Genomic DNA, 20,288 nt, shown 5'->3' with positions numbered 1-20,288 from the left:
ACCTAACATCTAAAATCGAAGGCCCCACCTAAGCCATATACCTGATTCGGAGCACACACCAGTCCGATGCACTCTTAGAGGCCGCCGCCGTCGTCTTCCACCGATCCATCCTCGGAGAAGATACTGACTCCATGACCTTGCCAGTTCTGCCATCGACGCCACCACGAGGACAGACAGTGCCATCCTCCTGCGCCGCGAGTCCGTCTACACACATCGAACGCCGAGACTCCACTGCGCCCCGCCGTCGAGATCCACAATCATCGATGCGTAAGATGAAACACCGCTCCACCAAAGATGTTGTCCTCTGGTCCCTCGAGCCTATGCACACCTCCAAGATTGACGTCCCCAAGGAGGAAACGACGCGAGAGCGTCGCCGTCATCCGATCTACCGATCCTGGGTTTCCCCCGAGGTAACAGATAGAAGTGTGGAACTTCTACACGGTGTTGTCTTCAAGATGAGAATGATACAGAAGAATGCCGCCATCGCCGACCTTGGCATCTAGGCGAGCGCAAGGTTTTCACCCAGATTTGTTTGAAGAACCTCTATCAATTCTTGTGAATGGATCGCCGCCATATCCAACGGGGACTAGATGTAGGCTCCACGCCACCGACGCCTGACTAGCCAGCAGCCGTGCCGCGCGAGCAGCAGTGCAGCCCACCGGAGAACCCTACACCACACCCTGCCACCGGCCTAGGAGAGGACGACGCCACGTACGCCGAATAGCCACCACCGCCAGGACGTGCCGTCGCGCCCACGACTGCACCTCCCCGCCACTAGAAGAAAGCGTCCCATGCTGCCATCCTCGGACAGGAGGAGTAGAAGTCCCCGTCACCGCCTAGGCCAAGCGGGCTTTGCCTCGCGACCTGCGCCGGTAGCGGCGAGGAGTGGCGGAGAAGAGAGGAGGGGCGAGGGGCGGAAGATCTAGACTCCCCCCGGCCGCCCGCGAGGACGCGCGAGGAGAGGAGTTGTCGTGCTCCGACCTCGATCTGGCGGCAGCGGAGTGCACGAGGCTGGTGCTGAGTCGTAGGTTTCCAAAGGCACGAGTCGTAAGTGGCTCCTTGCATACATCCATTTGTCATCAAGATTATTTTTGTGTGGCCGTGGGATATTTTACTAATGTTTTTATTTATTCAATCATACGCACTAATATTGCAGGTACATTATCTAGTCTATAAGTATATGTTATTTCAAATTTTTTTGAAAAAATTAAAATGCATTTTTTTGGGTGCGGATACCCTCTTTCCTGATTTTGATTGCACTGTTGGAGAGTACAGACACATCTTACACCTGCTAGCCGGCTGTAGACCATGGTACAATACAAACACAAATGGCCTACCAGCTAATTTTCTACTTCCTCCGTTCCTAAATATAAAACCTTTTAGAAATTGCACTATGAATTACATAAACTAATTTTAGAGTATAGATTCACTCATTTAACTTCGTATATAGTCTTCTAATGAATCTTTAAAAGGTCTTATATTTTGAAACGGAGGGAGTATTTTCTAAATAGGTACAATCCATTAACTATTTGTCTAGACATTTAAATATATCACATGAACAACTCATGCATGCAAGTCATAAATTACATTGTTTTTTATTACTTTATGCATGCAAGCATCACGTCATTAATTCATGCATGTTATTCTGAAGTTGTTTTTTTGCATTAGATTTTATATAGACAATATATGTGTTTGTCGCATGTATCATACATATGTAGTTTATATTCACATTTTTGTTTAAAATAACATTTTTACTGTATTTTTTTTACACTCTTTATATTTTATTTTCATTTGTAAGCTTACATCGCTACTCATAAGTTATAGATATTTTTTTAATAACTTTCATGATTCTCTTAGCAAGTTTTTTGTAGCAACGCGTCAGGGTATCATCTAATCTCAATGGATATTGTGGACACTCATGCAATCGGGTCCTTCCTATTTCACGTGCTTCTCGCTGGATAGCAACATAGCATGTACCTTGCTGCACGCCAGTCCACTCTATCGGCCAGCACATTCTGACTTTTCTCGCCCACCTGTATCAGAATGTTCTAGAACCTTTCCTAAAGTGTTTTTCTCTTTTTCTTCTAGTTTTTATTTTTTATTTTTATTTTATCTTATTATTTTTATTTTCTATTTAATCAAAACCTTATTGAACACGTGAATATTTTCAAATTTGTGCACATATTTGAAAATCATATTTTATTTTCAAAAATCCACAAAAAGTTTTCAAATTCATGATTTTTTAAATATGGCAACATTTTCCAAGCTAAAGAACATTTTCTGAAATTGTACAATGATTTTCAAATTCGTGAACATCTTTTGTATTTGTAAAAAAAATGTAGGTCAAGGAACAAAGAAAAGCAACTAATCAAGGGGTACCTCTTGGAGAGCTTCAGCAAAGGTCATTTATTTGGCATGAGAGCGTGTCAAGTGGTGTGTCCAACTGCCGCTACGTGTTGCGCTTTGACATATCCTTGAGATTTCATTTTATCACGCACTTTTATGTTTTATTTGTTGTTTGGGCTTCTCAGTTCTTTGCTTGGTATCCCTAGATTTTGGCAAAAATTTTACATGTTTTTTTCCACGAAGGAGTGCTTTTCCACGAGCAGCACAATTGCGCTTCCAGAAAAGAAAAAACACAGATTGTGCTTCACCGAAAAAGAGGGAAAACCACAGTCTGTATGTACTATTTTTTGTTTTGTGGCTTCATAATGCCTCATTTTAAGTCAATGAAATCCAGCTTAATAAAAAATAGCTCAACATCAGTCTAGGTGTCACCTTAATGTAGCCCCACGATCAAAACATAACTAATTTGCTCTTCCCATCCTAAAGCACTCTTGACTTCTAAATGCTAATAATAACATGTGTGAAATCAACAGAAAGTACGTACTCAAACCAATCTCTAATTAATATTGACCTAACAAGAAAAGAAATCACACCGATGCGTGTGGAAGTTTGGTTCCACATCTAATCCTAGTTTTCTTTTAGAAAAATGGTGCATACATAGGCACTCACATACTACCCTTATGAACACCTTTAAAAGACTGAGCTGTCAAATATTGCGATTGATCAAGTCATCAAATACGCCTCGTAGCCAACATGAATGTGGTCTCCCACCGAACGGACATTACTGAAGAACGGACATTACTGAAAAACCTGAAATAAATTCAGGAAAATTTCAGCACTAGTTCCAAGTCTCGCTAACCATATAAGCTCCCTCACATCAATAGTACAATGTGGTACATTTACCGTATATGTTAGAATGACACTAGATTCTGTTGTGGTCTCCTCTTAACCTCCCAACTAATTTGAGCCGCCATTTGGAAAAATAAGTAAATAGTAATGACATGATCAACTTTGCAGTTACATTCCATCAATAGGAGCTGCCTTTGGTTTCTTCTTGTACAATGCAAGTTTTGCTTGTTTCTTCAGTCCTGGCCACATAAAATAATGTGGCACCAAACTTGGCATAGTACCATAAAACCATGACTCCATAACATGCATGTGTAAGTAGCTCATGACGTCGAGACCATGACGTCGTCGGTTGGAACTGTTGGCTATAAGGAATTGCCGTGTCATTTATAGTTCATCTTATAACCAACATATACAATAGTTGATTAAAAGAGTGTACTACTTTTTTTATTATATGACCCATCTTTTACTCTCACAAAGTGCCTAGAAACACGTACTAGAGTTGGCTCTTAACTTCTCTTTCCACCAACTAAGCAAAAATATACTAATTTATTTCTTATAACCCGCTGATTCAGCTCTATTATTTTGCTCTAAACCATCTCCCAACGATAAGCAAGCATGAGTTACCTCCCTATGAGCACTTGAATCCTGATGAGCTGGCTCCAGCAAAAAAGAACCTAACCATATGAGCACCCTCACTTCAATAGTACAATGTGGTACGTACATTTACCGTATATGTCAGATAGCCACTAGACTCTGTTGTGGTCTCCTCTTAACGTCCCAATTAATTTGATCCGCCATTGGCAAATATAAGTAAATAGTAATGATTTGATCAGCTTTGCGATCACATTCCATCAATAGGACATGCCTTTTGGTTTCTTCTTGTACAATGCACGTCTTGCTTGTTTCTTCAAGTCCTGGCCACATAAAATAATGTGGCACCAAACTTCGCATAGTACCATAAAACCAGGAGTCCATAAAAGGAAGTACAATAGTATAGTCAGCTGCTGGCTATAAGACATTGTCATGTCATCTATAGCCCATCTTGTAGCCAATATGTATAATAGTTCATTGCAAAAGTGTACTACTTTTTTATTATATGGTCCATCTTTCATAGTCACAAAATGCCTAGGAGCACGTGCTAGAGCTGACTCTTAGCTAAGAGTCCGCTTACCTTTTCTCTCCTCTTCTCTTTCCTCTAACTAAACAAAAATATATTAGTTTATTCCTTATAGCTAGCTAATTCAACTCTATTCTACTTGCTCTAACATGCATGTGCACCTAGCTCATGACGTCGAGACCATGACGTCGTCGGTTGGTAGGCTGGCCACTCGGCGCACAATCTGTTGGATCTCTTCCTAGCTAGCTAGCTCGGCTGCTATAAATACCCCAGCGAATAAGCCATCTCCCGCAGTCTAGTCGTCACTTCCAACGATAAGCCAGCATGAGTTACCTCCCTAGCCAGCTCCAGCTCCGGTCCCTGGTTCATCACCTGCGTACACGGCTTGACGGGATTTGTGGCCGGCCGGCAGTGGCTAAGGTTTTGCCGGCGGTGTTGTGGTCACTTGCAGTGGTGCTTACACTTGGAGCATCGGCTTACATTTGGAGCACCAGCAACTCCAAGCATATTAACGTCTACGATTTCTACGTAAGTCTAGTTCCCATGCATGCAGTTTCATTGGAGTATATGTATTAGCACCTTTGTCCACCATATGTATTTTAATTAGGAATGTGCTACATAATGAGGGACATACACACATTTTGCAGGTCAAGGAGAACAACTACACAAGGATCTGCGAGCAGAAAAGCATGCTCACTGTGAACGGCCAGTTCCCCGGCCCGACCATCACCGCACGAAAGGGGGAGGTCTTCATTGTCAACGTCTACAACCAGGGCAATAAACCCATCACCATCCACTGGTAATTAATCATATAAATACAATTAAACTGGTGATCCTCACAAACTAGTTTTTCTTAACGCGTATATACTATACATATGTCACATCAACATATGGAAGCACATGTCACCTGAACTTGGAAGCATGCTGCAGGTGGAAATTTTCCTCCCAACATGCCACTATATATACAGTAAATGATTTTATAACTGTAATATAATCAACTATAATAAATCCTTTATTTTAAGTCGAAACTTAATTAATCCAAATATTCATGTTATATACAATCACATCCTATTGAATGACCCTGCAACCAATTTAAGCAGCCACACATGAGGTATCATCTAATTACATTCATCTACTTCATCCAGGTGGGTTTACAAGTCTCTTTTGTATTTTGTTCAAATTTTGAGTATAGATTTAACTAGAAAATTTTAAATTAAATATCACCATTTTTGTAATCAATGGATTCAAATTTGAAAGAAGTTTCAAATGATATTATTTTTACTACATATTTTTTATTTATTTTTGTGACCAACGTAAGACACAAAATACAAGGGGGCTAGTAAACCCAAACGGAGGGAGTACATTGCGTTCATCCACACATTGACATGCATGTAACCAATAGTTAATTACGTTCAAATGATGTGCAGGCATGGCGTGGACCAACCACGAAACCCCTGGCACGACGGCCCAGAGTTCATAATGTTGGAAATATGCCCTAGAGGCAATAATAAATTAGTTATTATTATATTTTTTTGTTTATGATAATCGTTTATTATCCATGCTATAATTGTATTGATTGGAAACACAGTGCATGTGTGGATACATAGACAAAACACTGTCCCTAGTAAGCCTCTAGTTGACTAGCTCGTTGATCAAAGATGGTCAAGGTTTCCTGACCATAGGCAAGTGTTGTCACTTGATAACGGGATCACATCATTAGGAGAATCATGTGATGGACTAGACCCAAACTAATAGACGTAGCATGTAAATCGTGTCATTTTGTTGCTACTGTTTTCTGCGTGTCAAGTATTTGTTCCTATGACCATGAGATCATATAACTCACTGACACCGGAGGAATGCTTTGTGTGTATCAAACGTCGCAACGTAACTGGGTGACTATAAAGATGCTCTACAGGTATCTCTGAAGGTGTTAGTTGAGTTAGTATGGATCGAGACTGGGATTTGTCACTCCGTGTGACGGAGAGGTATCTCGGGGCCCACTCGGTAATACAACATCACACACAAGCCTTGCAAGCAATGTGACTTAGTGTAAGTTGCGAGATCTTGTATTACGGAACGAGTAAAGAGACTTGCCGGTAAACGAGATTGAAATAGGTATGCGGATACTGACGATCGAATCTCGGGCAAGTAACATACCGAAGGACAAAGGGAATGACATACGGGATTATATGAATCCTTGGCACCGAGGTTCAAACGATAAGATCTTCGTAGAATATGTAGGATCCAATATGGGCATCCAGGTCCCGCTATTGGATATTGACCGAGGAGTCACTCGGGTCTTGTCTACATAGTTCTCGAACCCGCAGGGTCTGCACACTTAAGGTTCGACGTTGTTTTATGCGTATTTGAGTTATATGGTTGGTTACCGAATGTTGTTCGGAGTGCCGGATGAGATCACGGACGTCACGAGGGTTTCCGAAATGGTCCGGAAACGAAGATTGATATATAGGATGACCTCATTTGCTTACCGGAAGGTTTTCGGAGTTACCGGGAATGTACGGGAATGACGAATGGGTTCCGGGAGTTCACCGGGGGGGGGGGGGAGGGCAACCCACCCCGGGGAAGCCCATAGGCCTTGGGGGTGGCACACCAACCCTTAGTGGGCTGGTGGGACAGCCCAAGAAGGCCGTATGCGCCATAGGAAGAAAATAAAAGAGAGAAAAAAAAGAGGAGGTGGGAAAAGCGGCAAGGACTCCTCCTTCCAAACCTAGTTGGACTCGGTTTGGAAGGGGAGGGCTGCCCCCCTTGGCTCGGCCGAAGCCCTTAGGGGTCCTCGGACCGCAAGGCAAGGCTCCCCCTCTTCCCCCTATATATACGGAGGTTTTAGGGCTGATTTGAGACGACTTTTCCACGGCAGCCCGACCACATACCTCCACGGTTTTTCCTCTAGATCGCGTTTCTGCGGAGCTCGGGCGGAGCCCTGCTGAGATAAGATCACCACCAACCTCCGGAGCGCCGTCACGCTGCCGGAGAACTCATCTACCTCTCCGTCTCTCTTGCTGGATCAAGAAGGCCGAGATCATCATCGAGCTGTACGTGTGCTGAACGCGGAGGTGCCGTCCGTTCGGCACTAGATCGTGGGACTGATCGCGGGACGGTTCGCGGGGCGGATCCAGGGACGTGAGGACGTTCCACTACATCAACCGCATTTCTTAACGCTTCTGCTGTGCGATCTGCAAGGGTACGTAGATCGAACATCCCCTCTCGTAGATGGACATCACCATGATAGGTGTTCGTGCGCGTAGGATTTTGTTTGTTTCCCATGCGACGTTCCCCAACAGTGGCATCATGAGCTAGGTTCATGCGTAGATGTCTTCTCGAGTAGAACACAAAAGTTTTTGTGGGCGGTTATGTGCGTTTTGTTGCCCTCCTTAGTCTTTTCTTGATTCCGCGGTATTGTTGGATCGAAGCAGCTCGGACCGACATTACTCGTACGCTTACGAGAGACTGGTTTCATCGCTACGAGTAACTCCGTTGCTCAAAGATGACTGGCGGGTGTCAGTTTCTCCAACTTTAGTTGAATCGGAATTGACCAAGGAGGTCCTTGGATGAGGTTAAATAGCAATTCATATATCTCCGTTGTGGTTTTTGCGTAAGTAAGATGCGATCCTACTAGATACCCATGGTCACCACGTAAAACATGCAACAACAAAATTAGAGGACGTTTAACTTGTTTTTGCAGGGTATGCTTGTGATGTGATATGGCCAACGATGTGATGTGATATATTGGATGTATGAGATGATCATGTTGTAATAGTTAATATCGACTTGCACGTCGATGGTACGGCAACCGGCAGGAGCCATAGGGTTGTCTTTAAACTAACGCTTGTGCTTGCAGATGCGTTTACTATATTGCTAGGACGTAGCTTTAGTAGTAATAGCATGAGTAGCACGACAACCCCGATGGCGACACGTTGATGGAGATCATGATGATGGAGATCATGGTGTGACGCCGGTGACAAGAAGATCGTGCCGGAGCTTTGGTGATGGAGATCAAGAAGTGCATGATGATGGCCATATCATGTCACTTATGAATTGCATGTGATGTTAATCCTTTATGCACCTTATCTTGCTTAGAATGACAGTAGCATTATGAGGTGATCTCTCACTAAAATTTCAAGACGAAATTGTGTTCTCCCCGACTGTGCACCGTTGCGACAGTTCTTCGTTTCGAGACACCACGTGATGATCGGGTGTGATAGACTCAACGTTCACATACAACGGGTGCAAAACAGTTGCACACGCAGAATACTCGGGTTAAGCTTGACGAGCCTAGCATGTACAGACATGGCCTCGGAACACATGAGACCGAAAGGTCGAGCATGAATCGTATAGTTGATATGATTAGCATAGAGATGCTTACCACTGAAACTATTCTCGACACACGTGATGATCGGACTTGAGATAGTGGATTTGGATCATGTACCACTCAAATGACTAGAGAAATGTATTTTTTGAGTGGGAGTTCTTAAGTAATATGATTAATTGAACTAATTGTCATGAACATAGTCTAATGGTCTTTGCGAATTACGATGTAGCTTGCGCTATAGCTCTACTGTTTTTTATATGTTCCTAGAGAAAATTTAGTTGAAAGTTGATAGTAGCAAACTTTGCAGACTAAGTCTGTAAAACCGAGGATTGTCCTCGTTGCTGCGCAGAAGTCTTATGTCCTTAATGCACCACTCGGTGTGCTGCACCTCGAGCGTCGTTTGTGGATGCTGTGAACATCCGACATACACGTTTCTCATGACTACACGATATGTCAGTGCAAAATACTTAATGGCTTAGAAGCAAGGCGCCGAAAACGTTTTGAAACGTCACGGAACATAAGTGATGTTCTAAAGAGATGAAATTGTGATTTCATGCTCGTGCCCTTGTTGAGAGGTACGAGACCTCCGACAAGATTCTTTGTCCACAAAGTAAAGGAGAAAAGCTCAATCGTTGAGCGTGTGCTCAGATTGTCTGAGTACGACAATCACTTGAATCAAGTGGGAGTTAATCTTCCAGATGAGATAGTGATAGTTCTCCAAAGTCACTGCCACCAAGCTGTGAGAGCTTTGTGATGAACTATAACATATCAAGGATAGATACAATGATCTTTGAGTGATTCGTGATGTTTAACTCTGCGAAAGTAGAAATCAAGAAGGAGCATCAATAGTTGATGGTTAGTAAAACCACTAAGTTTCAAGAAAGGCAAGGGCTAGAAGGGATACTTCGTGAAACGGCAAAACAGTTGCTGCACTGATGAAGAGACCCAAGATTAAACCCAAACCCGAGACTAAGTGCTTCTGTAATGAGGGTAACAGTCACTGAGGCGGAGCAACTCTAGATACTTGGTAGATAAGAAGGCTGGCAAAAGTCGAAAGAAGTATATTTGATATACATGATGTTGATGTCTACTTTACTAGTACTCCTAGTAGCATGAGGGTATTGGATACCGGTTCGGTTGCTAAGTGATTAGTAACACGGAATGATAGCTACGGCATAAACGGAGACTAGCTAAAGGCGAGGTGACGATACGTGTTGGAAGTGTTTCCAAGGTTGATATGATCAAACGTCGCACGCTCCCTCTACCATCGGGATTGGTGTTAAACCTAAATAATTGTTATTTGGTGCTTGCGTTAAGCATGAACATGATTGGATCGTGTTTATTGCAATACGATTATTCATTTAAATAGAATAGTGGTTACTCTGTTTGCTTGAATAATCACCTTCAATGGTTTATTGAATCTCGATCGTAGTGTTACACATGTTCATAATATTGGTGCCAAAAGACACGAGGTAATGATGATAGTACCACTTACTTGTGGCACTGCCGCTTGAGTCATGTTGTTATAAATTGCATGAAGAGGCTCCATGCTGATGGATCTTTGTACTCACTTGATTTTGAATCACTAGTGACATGCAAATCATACCACATGAGCAAGGCCTTGTTTTCATTGAGATGAAACAATATAGTAACTTGTTGGAAGTGATACATTTTGATGTATGCAGTCCAATGGGTGCTGAGGCACGCAGTGAATATCATTATGTTCTTACTTCAATGACGATTTGAGTAGATACAAGAGTATTTACTTAATGAATCACAAGTCTGAAATATTGAAAGGTTCAATTCTGTTTCAGAGTGAAGTTCGTCGTAACGAGAGGATAAACTGTCTACGATATGATCATAGAAATGAATATCTAAGTTACGAGTTTTGGTATGCAGTTAAGACAATGTGGAAATTGTTTCGCAGTTCATGCCACCTGGAACATCATAGTGTGATGATGTGTCTGAACGTCATAGCCACGCACTATTTGGTATGGTGCATGCTATGATGTCTCTTATCGAGTTACCACTATCGTTTATGGGTTATGCATTAGAGACAACCGCATTCACTTTAAATAGGGCACCACGTATTTCCGTTGAGATGACACAATATAGACTGAGGTTTAGAGAAATCTAAACTGTCGTTTCTTGAAAGTTTGGGGCTTCGACACTTATGTGAAAAAGTTTCAGTCTGATAAGCTCGAACCCAAAGCGGATAAATGCATCTTCATAGGATATCCAAAACAGTTGGGTACATCTCCTATCTCAGATCCAAAAGCAAAGTGTTTGTTTCTAGAAACGGATCCTTTCTCGAGGAAAGGTTTCTCTCGAAAGAATTGAGTGGGAGGGTGGTAGAACTTGATGAGGTTACTGAACCATCACTTCAACCAGTGTGTAGCAGGGTGCAGGAAGTTGTTCCTGTGACGCCTACACCAATTGAAGTGGAAGCTGATGATGGTGATCATTGAGCATCGGATCAAGTTACTACAAGCCTCGTAGGTTGACAAGGTCACGTACTATTGCAGAGTGGTACGGTAACCCTGTCTTGGAATTCATGTTGTTGAGCAACAGTGAACCTACGAGTTATGAAGAAAGCAATGGTGGGCCCGGATTCCGACAAATGGCTGGAAGCCATGAAATCCGAGAGAGGATCCATGTATGAAAACAAAGTGTAGACTTTGGAAGAACTACTTGATGGTAGTAAGACTATTGAGTAAAGATGGATCTTTAAAAGGAAGACAGACGATGATGGTGATAAGTCACTATTAAGAAAAGCTCGACTTGTCGCAAAGATGTTTCCGACAAGATCAAACAGTTGACTATGATGATACTTTCTTACTCGTAGCGATGCTAAAAGTCTGTTAGAATTATGTTAGTAGTTGCTGCATTATTTATGAAATATTGCACATAGGATGTCAAAACATTGTTTCCTCGACGGTTTCCTTGAGCAAACATTGTATGTGATACAACCAGGAGGTTTTGTCGATCCTAAATATACTAGCAAGTATGCAAGCTCCAGTGATCCTTCAATGGACTGGTGCAAGCATCTCGTAGTTGGAATATACACTTTGATGAGATGATCAAAGATTTTGGGTTTGTACAAGGTTTATGAGAAACTTGTATTTCCAAAGAAGTGAGTGGGAGCACTATAGATTTTCTGATAAGTATATGTGGTTGACATATTGTGGATCAGAAGTAATGTAGAATTTCTGTAAAGCATACAAGGTTGTTTGAAAGGAGTTTTCAAAGGAATACCTGGATTGCGGTACTTGAACGTTGAGCATCAAAGTTCTATGAAGATAGATCGAAAGCGCTTAATAGAAGTTTCAACAAGATGCATGCCTTGACAAGTTTTTCAAGGAGTTCAAAATAGATCAGCAAAGAAGGAGTTCTTGGTTGCGTTGTGAGGTGTGAATTTGAGTAATACTCAAAACCCGACCCCGGCAGAATAAAGAGAGTAGACGTAGGTCGTCTTCTATGCCTTGGCCGTAGTATCTGAAGTATGCCATGCTGGGTACCGCACCTGATGAGTGCCTTGACTCAAAGTCTGTTGAGGGGTACAGAGAGTGATCCATGATTGAATCACTAGCAGCGGTCAAAATTTATCCTTAGTAACTGATGGACTAAGGAATTTTTCTCGATTATGGAGGTGGTTAAAGAGTTCGTCGTAAAGGGTTACGTCGATGCAAGCTTTGACACTAATCCGAATAACTATGAGTAGTGAAACGGATTCGTATAGTAGAATAGATATTTGGAGTATTTCCGAATAGCACATAGTAGCAGCATCTATAAGATGACATAAAGATTTGTAAAGAACACACAGATCTGAAAGTTTCAGAACCGTTGACTAAAACCTCTCTCACGAGCAAAACGTGATCAGACCCCATAACTATATGGGTGTTGGATTCGTTGGAATCACATGGTGATGTGAACTAGATTATTGACTCTAGTGCAAGTGGGAGACTGTTGGAAATATGCCCTAGAGGCAATAATAAATTAGTTATTATTATATTTCTTTGTTCATGATAATCGTTTATTATCCATGCTATAATTGCATTGAGTGGAAACACAGTGCATGTGTGGATATATAGACAAAACACTGTCCCTAGTAAGCCTCTAGTTGACTAGCTCGTTGATCACAGATGGTCAAGGTTTCCTGACCATAGGCAAGTGTTGTCACTTGATAACGGGATCACATCATTAGGAGAATCATGTGATGGACTAGACCCAAACTAATAGACGTAGCATGTTGATCGTGTCATTTTGTTGCTACTGTTTTCTGCGTGTCAAGTATTTGTTCCTATGACCATGAGATCATATAACTCACTGACACCGGAGGAATGCTTTGTGTGTATCAAACGTCGCAACGTAACTGGGTGACTATAAAGATGCTCTACAGGTATCTCCGAAGGTGCTAGTTGAGTTAGTATGGATCGAGACTGGGATTTGTCACTCCGTGTGACGGAGAGGTATCTCGGGGCCCACTCGGTAATACAACATCACACACAAGCCTTGCAAACAATGTGACTTAGTGTAAGTTGCGAGATCTTGTATTACGGAACGGGTAAAGAGACTTGCCGGTAAACGAGATTGAAATAGGTATGCGGATACTGACGATCGAATCTCGGGCAAGTAACATACCGAAGGACAAAGGGAATGACATACGGGATTATATGAATCCTTGGCACTGAGGTTCAAACGATAAGATCTTCATAGAATATGTAGGATCCAATATGGGCATCCAGGTCCCGCTCTTGGATATTGACCGAGGAGTCACTCGGGTCATGTCTACATAGTTCTCGAACCCGCAGGGTCTGCACACTTAAGGTTCGACGTTGTTTTATGCGTATTTGAGTTATATGGTTGGTTACCGAATGTTGTTCGGAGTCCTGGATGATATCATGGACGTCATGAGGGTTTCCTGAATGGTCCGGAAACGAAGATTGATATATAGGATGACCTCATTTGATTACCGGAAGGTTTTCGGAGTTACCGGGAATGTACCGGGAATGACGAATGGGTTCCGGGAGTTCACCGGGGGGGCAACCCACCCCGGGGAAGCCCATAGGCCTTGGGGGTGGCACACCAGCCCTTAGTGGGCTGGTGGGACAGCCCAAGAAGGCCCTATGCGCCATAGGAAGAAAATCAAAGAGAAAAAAAAAGAGGAGGTGGGAAATGGGGGAATGACTCCTCCTTCCAAACCTAGTTGGACTCGGTTTGGAAGGGGAGGGCTGCCCCCCTTGGCTCGGCCGAAGCCCTTAGGGGTCCTTGGACCCCAAGGCAAGGCTCCCCCTCTTCCCCCTATATATACAGAGGTTTTAGGGCTGATTTGAGACGACTTTTCCACGGCAGCCCGACCACATACCTCCACGGTTTTTCCTCTAGATCGCGTTTCTGCGGAGCTCGGGCGGAGCCCTGCTGAGATAAGATCACCACCAACCTCCGGAGCGCCGTCACGCTGCCGGAGAACTCATCTACCTCTCCGTCTCTCTTGCTGGATCAAGAAGGCCGAGATCATCGTCGAGCTGTACGTGTGCTGAACGCGGAGGTGCCGTCCGTTCGGCACTAGATCATGGGACTGATTGCGGGACGGTTCGCGGGGCGGATCCAGGGACGTGAGGACGTTCCACTACATCAACCGCGTTTCTTAACGCTTCTGCTGTGCGATCTACAAGGGTACGTAGATCGAACATCCCCTCTCGTAGATGGACATCATCATAATAGGTCTTCGTGCACGTAGGAATTTTTTTTGTTTCCCATGCGACGTTCCCCAACACATAACGCAGTGTCCCATCAAGCCCGGTGCCAACTTCACCTACACCATCTTCCTATCTGAGGAGGAGGGCACACTCTGGTGGCATGCACACACTGAGTTTGATCGTGCTAGTGTCCATGACGCCATTATCATCCACCCCAAGCACGACACTGACTACCCCTTCAAGAAGCCGCACAAGGACATACCCATCATCCTCGGTGTGTATATATATATATGTTTATGATGTTAGGAATAACCACGGCGTCCTAGGATTAGTTTCCGTTTACAAGTCCGTGTAAGTTTCCACGTCAATCACCGAGTAGAACTAGGATTAGTTGGCAGCCTAGCTAGCTAATATATATACTTATGTATACCCCTGTACTTTGTACCAAGAAGAAAAAGTAATACAAACACATAGGACCGACACGGTCCTATTAGCCATCAATCTCGTGTTCTCGTGTGTGTATCGATCGAACGTTGCCGGCTGGTTCTTTTGTGCATGCATGTGCTAGTACGTGGAAATCCATCCACCTCCTAGCCTGCTTGCTAGCTCATCGTCCATCTCTATAGCTGGTTAGCTCGGTAAGCTCGGAATTACTCAGAGCTAGTCTTGTACGCGTGTCCCGCCGGAAAGTACACGACGGATCGCAGCGTCGAGGTCGGGCCTGTGCCAACAATTGGTATCTAGAGCTTGGTTTATTGGCGTGATCTTCGGAAAGCAATCGAAGGATCATGTCGAACCTGAGCAAGAAGAACGTCGGGCGATGCTTGATATGTCAGCCACGCGCACTGAGTCGAGGGAACGAGGCGCTATGCAAGACGTGCCAAGAATGCTCGTACCAGTCTCTACAAGTGACCTTGCGAGCAAGGAGGCGACCGACGCGTCAACGAATTCATGCATGCAGGTGGATAACACAAAGTTCGAGCGCCATGCAACAAACCGGCTAGAGGAAGGCATCCTGGAAATAACGCAAGCAAGGCCGACGGTAGTGGCAGCCACCACAATCGATGGAAGTAGCAACGGCTCAGCCTTTGCATGGCCTTGTGCTGCTTTGAAAGGCGCTGGTGGGACATCTCGAGAAGTACATGCACGTGAAGAAATGCATGACTACGTGGATGGCTCATCTGATGAAAATGCAACCAGCTCGAGAGAGTCTGAAATGCCAGAAACGAGAAGTTTGGCAAATTCAGAAGATGTGTCGTTTCTTTCGAAAGCACTGGACACAGAAAAAAGGCCACATGAACCAGGGAAAGCGTTCCCAATAAATTCGGTGAAGATGAAAAGTAAAGGGCAACTATGTTTGCACATCAAGAAACCGGAAAATTTTGAAGACGCAAATATGGAAGAGTGTTGGAGTTATGCTATGGATGAAGAGTTGAGATTGATCCGAGACAACAAAGTATGGGAGCTCGTGGATCTTCCCAACGGACATAGTGCCATAGAGCTCAAGTGGGTGTACAAAGTCAAGAAGGATGCCGAAGAGAACTTGGTGAAGCATAAAGCAAGACTCGTGGCTAAAGAAAACGTGCAAGAGCATGGTGTGGAAATCAAAGAAGTGTTTTCTCCAGTTGCAAGGATGTATTTGATGAGGCTACTTATTGCTCTCGCGGCTCAAGAATCTTGGAGGATACATCACATGGATGTGAACTCCGCGTTTTTGACTGGGGAGTTAGAAGAAGAATTGTATGTGAAGCAACCACCGGGATACATCAAACAAGGAGAGAAACACAAGGTATTGAAGCTACACAAGGCGTTGTACGGGCTACGACAAGCTCCTTGGGCATGGAACATCAAGCTTGACAGTACATTGTTTTTTCTTGGATTTGAGAAGAGTCCACTGGAGCATACGATGTATAAGCGAGGTAAAGGCAAGGATCGTCTCTTAGTGGGCATCTATGTGGATGATCTCTTGATAACTGGAGCTGATGAAGAGGTGATTGCAAACTTCAAGCTACAAATGAAGGAGCTATTCAAGATGACTAATCTAGGGCTCTTAAGTTACTACCTTGGGATCGAGGTACAACAAAAGCCGGACGAGATCACACTATGCCAGGAGGCATATGCAAAGAAGATACTTGAAAGCTGTAGCATGGAAGATTGCAACCCAAGTTATGTTCTAGTGAAGCCTCGTCTTATACTAAGCAAGAAAAGTAAAGCACTTGCGATTGATGCAACGGAGTATAGAAGTGTGGTCCGAAAGTTAAGGTATCTCACAAATACAAGACCGGACTTGGCCTATTCTGTTGGCATAAGTCGCTTCATGGAAGCACCCACGACGAAACAATGGGCAGCTGTGGAAAATATACTTAGGTACATCAAAGAGACAACAAACTTCGGTTGTGTCTATTTGAAAGAGAAGAAGAAGGAGATGATGGAGCTACTGGGCTACAGTGATAGTGACATGTCAGGAGATGTGGACGACCGTAAAAGTACCTCGGGCGTGGTATATTTCTTGGGAGGAAATATAGTGAGTTCGCTATCACAAAAGCAGAAAGTGGTCGCATTATCCTGCCGTGAAGAAGAGTATATTGCAGCTGCAATCGCGGTGTGTCAAGGTGTGTGCCTAGGAAGACTACTCGGTGACCTCACAAGTAAGGAACGGAAACCAGTGGTGCTCAATGTTGACGACAAGTCTACAATCTCTCTGTGGAAGAATCGAGTGTGTCATGATAGACGCAAAGACATCGATACGAGGTATCGGTACCTACGGGAATGCGTGGAAAAAGCAAGATTGATGTCAACTATGTTTGCACCGACGATCAGCTTGCAGATATCCTAACCAGATCTTTGGGACGACAGAAGTTCATGAAGATACGACGAAGGATTGATGTCGAAGCTGTGAAGTGAGGACATCGTGTTTAGGGGGGGGTGATTGTTAGGAATAACCACGGCGTCCTAGGATTAGTTTCCGTTTACGAGTCCGTGTAAGTTTCCACGTCAATCACCGAGTAGAATTAGGATTAGTTGACAGCCTAACTAGCTAATATATATACTCATGTATACCCCTGTACTTTGTACCAAGAAGAAAAAGTAATACAAACACATAGGACCGACACGGTCCTATTAGCCATTAATCTCGTGTTCTCGTGTGTGTATCGATCGAACGTCGCCGGCTGGTTCTTTTGTGCATGCATGTGCTAGTACGTGGAAATCCATCCACCTCCTAGCCTGCTTGCTACCTCATCGTCCATCTCTATAACTGGTTAGCTCGGTAAGCTCGGAATTACTCGAGCTAGTCTTGTACGTGTCCTGTCGGAAAGTACACGACGGATCGCAGCATTGAGGTCGGGCCTGTGCCAACATATGACACACGCAAAATATATATGGCGCGCACAGGAATCTGATTCTCATATCCGGCCGTGCATGCAGGTGAGTGGTGGAAGGCCAACGTGAGTCATATTTTGGAGGAGGCCCTACGTACCGGCAGTGGTATTAATATCTCGGATGCCACAACTATTAACGGTCAACCTGGAGATCTGTTTCCGTGCTCCAAGGACAACACTTTGAAGGTGTCCGTGCAGAGCGGCAAAACGTACCTGCTACGGATCATCAACGCCGGACTCACCCACGATCTTTTCTTCGGCGTCGCCGAGCACCTTCTCACTATCGTCGGCACCGACGGCCGCTACTTAAAGCCATTGCCATTCACTGTCAAGCACATCATGATCTCGCCTGGACAAACTATGGACGCACTTCTCCAAGCTGACCATTCATCCAATGGCAGCTACTACATGGCGTCACAGACATTCGCATCAAGAACCAACCAGGTGTACAACAATAGCACTGCCACGGCCACATCCTGGAATACATTGATGCGCCACCTATTGCACAGCCAGAACCATACTTCCCCAACCTTCCAGCAAGTGATAACATAACTGCGGCAACAGAGTACACATCCCAGCTTCGATCTCTAGCCAGCAAGGACCACCCGGTAGACGTGCCGACACACGTCGACGAGTACATGCTCATCACCTTAGCCACAAACATTCTCCCATGTCAATCATGTGAAAATGGCACCCGCCTCGCAGCAAGCCTCAACAATGTAAGTTTCGACAAGCCGCAAACCGATATCCTCAACGCCTACTATTACACCATCAAAGGCGTCTTCGAGAAAGACTTTCCCAACAAACCACCCTTCTTCTTCAACTTCACAAACAGCAACTATTCCAAGGAGTTCAAGCTCACAAAGGCCGGCACCAAGGTGAAAATGCTAAATTATGGTTCCGTCGTGGAGGTGGTGTTCCAGGACACAACCATGAGCAACGAGACCCACCCAATGCACCTGCATGGCTTCGCCTTCTATGTTGTAGGGAGGGGTATTGGGAACTTTGACAAGACCAAGGACCCATCCAAGTACAACTTGGTCGACCCACCATACCAGAATACAGTCACGGTGCCTAAGCTTGGGTGGACTGCCATGCGCTTCCGTGCTACAAACCCTGGTACGTAATAAGCCATTTTAAAATCAGGCTGTGAATTATACTATACATGATTTTTATTTTGGAACATGCCTTTTAACCAAGCTTAATTTCTTCTTTTATTTTGACTGGTTAGGTGTCTGGTTCATGCATTGCCACTTTGACCGCCATACAGTGTGGGGGATGAACACTGTGTTCATCGTGAAGGAAGGCAACACTCCTGAATCTAAAATGAGGCCTCGTCCTAATAACATGCCCGAGTGCCACATGAGAGGTGATGACATTGGGCAGTACAACCGAGAAAATATTACATTTACCGAATGATTTACTTGTTCTACTATTCAGTGTCTGTCATTGTTGTTCTAAGAAAAAGCAGGTCAGCTGAAGTCGTAGTACTTATTGGTGGTGAATGTCTTTATTTTGCCTTCATTCTTCTTCTTTTTTTTGCGTTTTTTTTTTTGCTTTCATTCCGCTGAGAGGAAAATCCCTTATCACTATATCATGTAATTTCTATGGTTTGTTTGTCATTCGACCTATAAATTTAATCAGTGATATGTTTTGTCATGTACTACGGGTGTTATGTCCCTGCGTGGAAATGTAACCCAATAACTAGAACGGACAGACACGTACATACGTCACAAACAAATGAGCTGCCGTAGCTCGTGTGCCGTGTGGGTGTGTTGCAAGAAAAGTGGGAAGTCACTGCTGCTGCTGGTTAAGGGGCAGTGCACTCATCACACATGAACGCAAGAGGCAACGTGTGGGTGGTGCTAGCCTGCTACGGCTAAAATCATGTGGGTACGCATGCCTAGGCTCAGTGTGTTCCTCCGTTCGGTGATCTATCTGCGGTAAGTCAAAATCAGCGAGTCGATCATGGATAGTATGAAATTATGGTGTTCGTTGCTTCTGGATGGATAGAAACTTATTGATTAACAGCATTTGTCAAACTTGTGCTGACACCATACAAATATAATTCATGTTGAATCTAATGGTATTTGACTTTTTTTAACCAGACATAAACCCAAGAGGGGTTTTACCGTAGGGCACCTTGGGCACGAGCCCGGGCTAGACCCTGCCGATTTCCTGTCGAGCTGTCGCAGTCGCCACGATTGCTGAAAGCGTACATGAATACACTAGAAAATGCATCAACTTCACGGATTGAGTTAGTTTAGACGTCTTTGTTTCTTTCTGGGCTTAACCACGCCAAACCAGGACCCTAGTACGCCATAGTCCCATCCATTAATTGATGATTATCATATGTATGAAAGGGTCCAACCCAAACAATTGTGAAATTTGATACTCAAAGTAAATTTTAGTTACGACGTGCTCATGCTATGCAATTAGTTAGCTCCACCACTGCATGCCCTTTGACCCCTACTATTATAAATCTTAATTAACAGAAACACTACTTGTCTCACACCAGGACAGAGATTACAAAAAGCAGGAAAGGGGTAGAGAGAATTCAACGCACT

General features: G+C 44.0%; 1 pseudogene; it reads left to right on the top strand.

The window, feature by feature from the left end:
• The first annotated feature begins 4,636 nt into the window (after positions 1-4,636).
• LOC123397343 lies at positions 4,637-19,140 on the top strand (annotated as a pseudogene).
• Positions 19,141-20,288: the final 1,148 nt, after the last annotated feature.

Source organism: Hordeum vulgare, chromosome 5H (assembly GCF_904849725.1).
Source record: "Hordeum vulgare subsp. vulgare chromosome 5H, MorexV3_pseudomolecules_assembly, whole genome shotgun sequence".
NCBI classification, from domain to species: domain Eukaryota; kingdom Viridiplantae; phylum Streptophyta; class Magnoliopsida; order Poales; family Poaceae; genus Hordeum; species Hordeum vulgare.
Note: the sequence above shows the minus strand (reverse complement) of the source record. Positions and strands in the feature narration are given on the sequence as shown.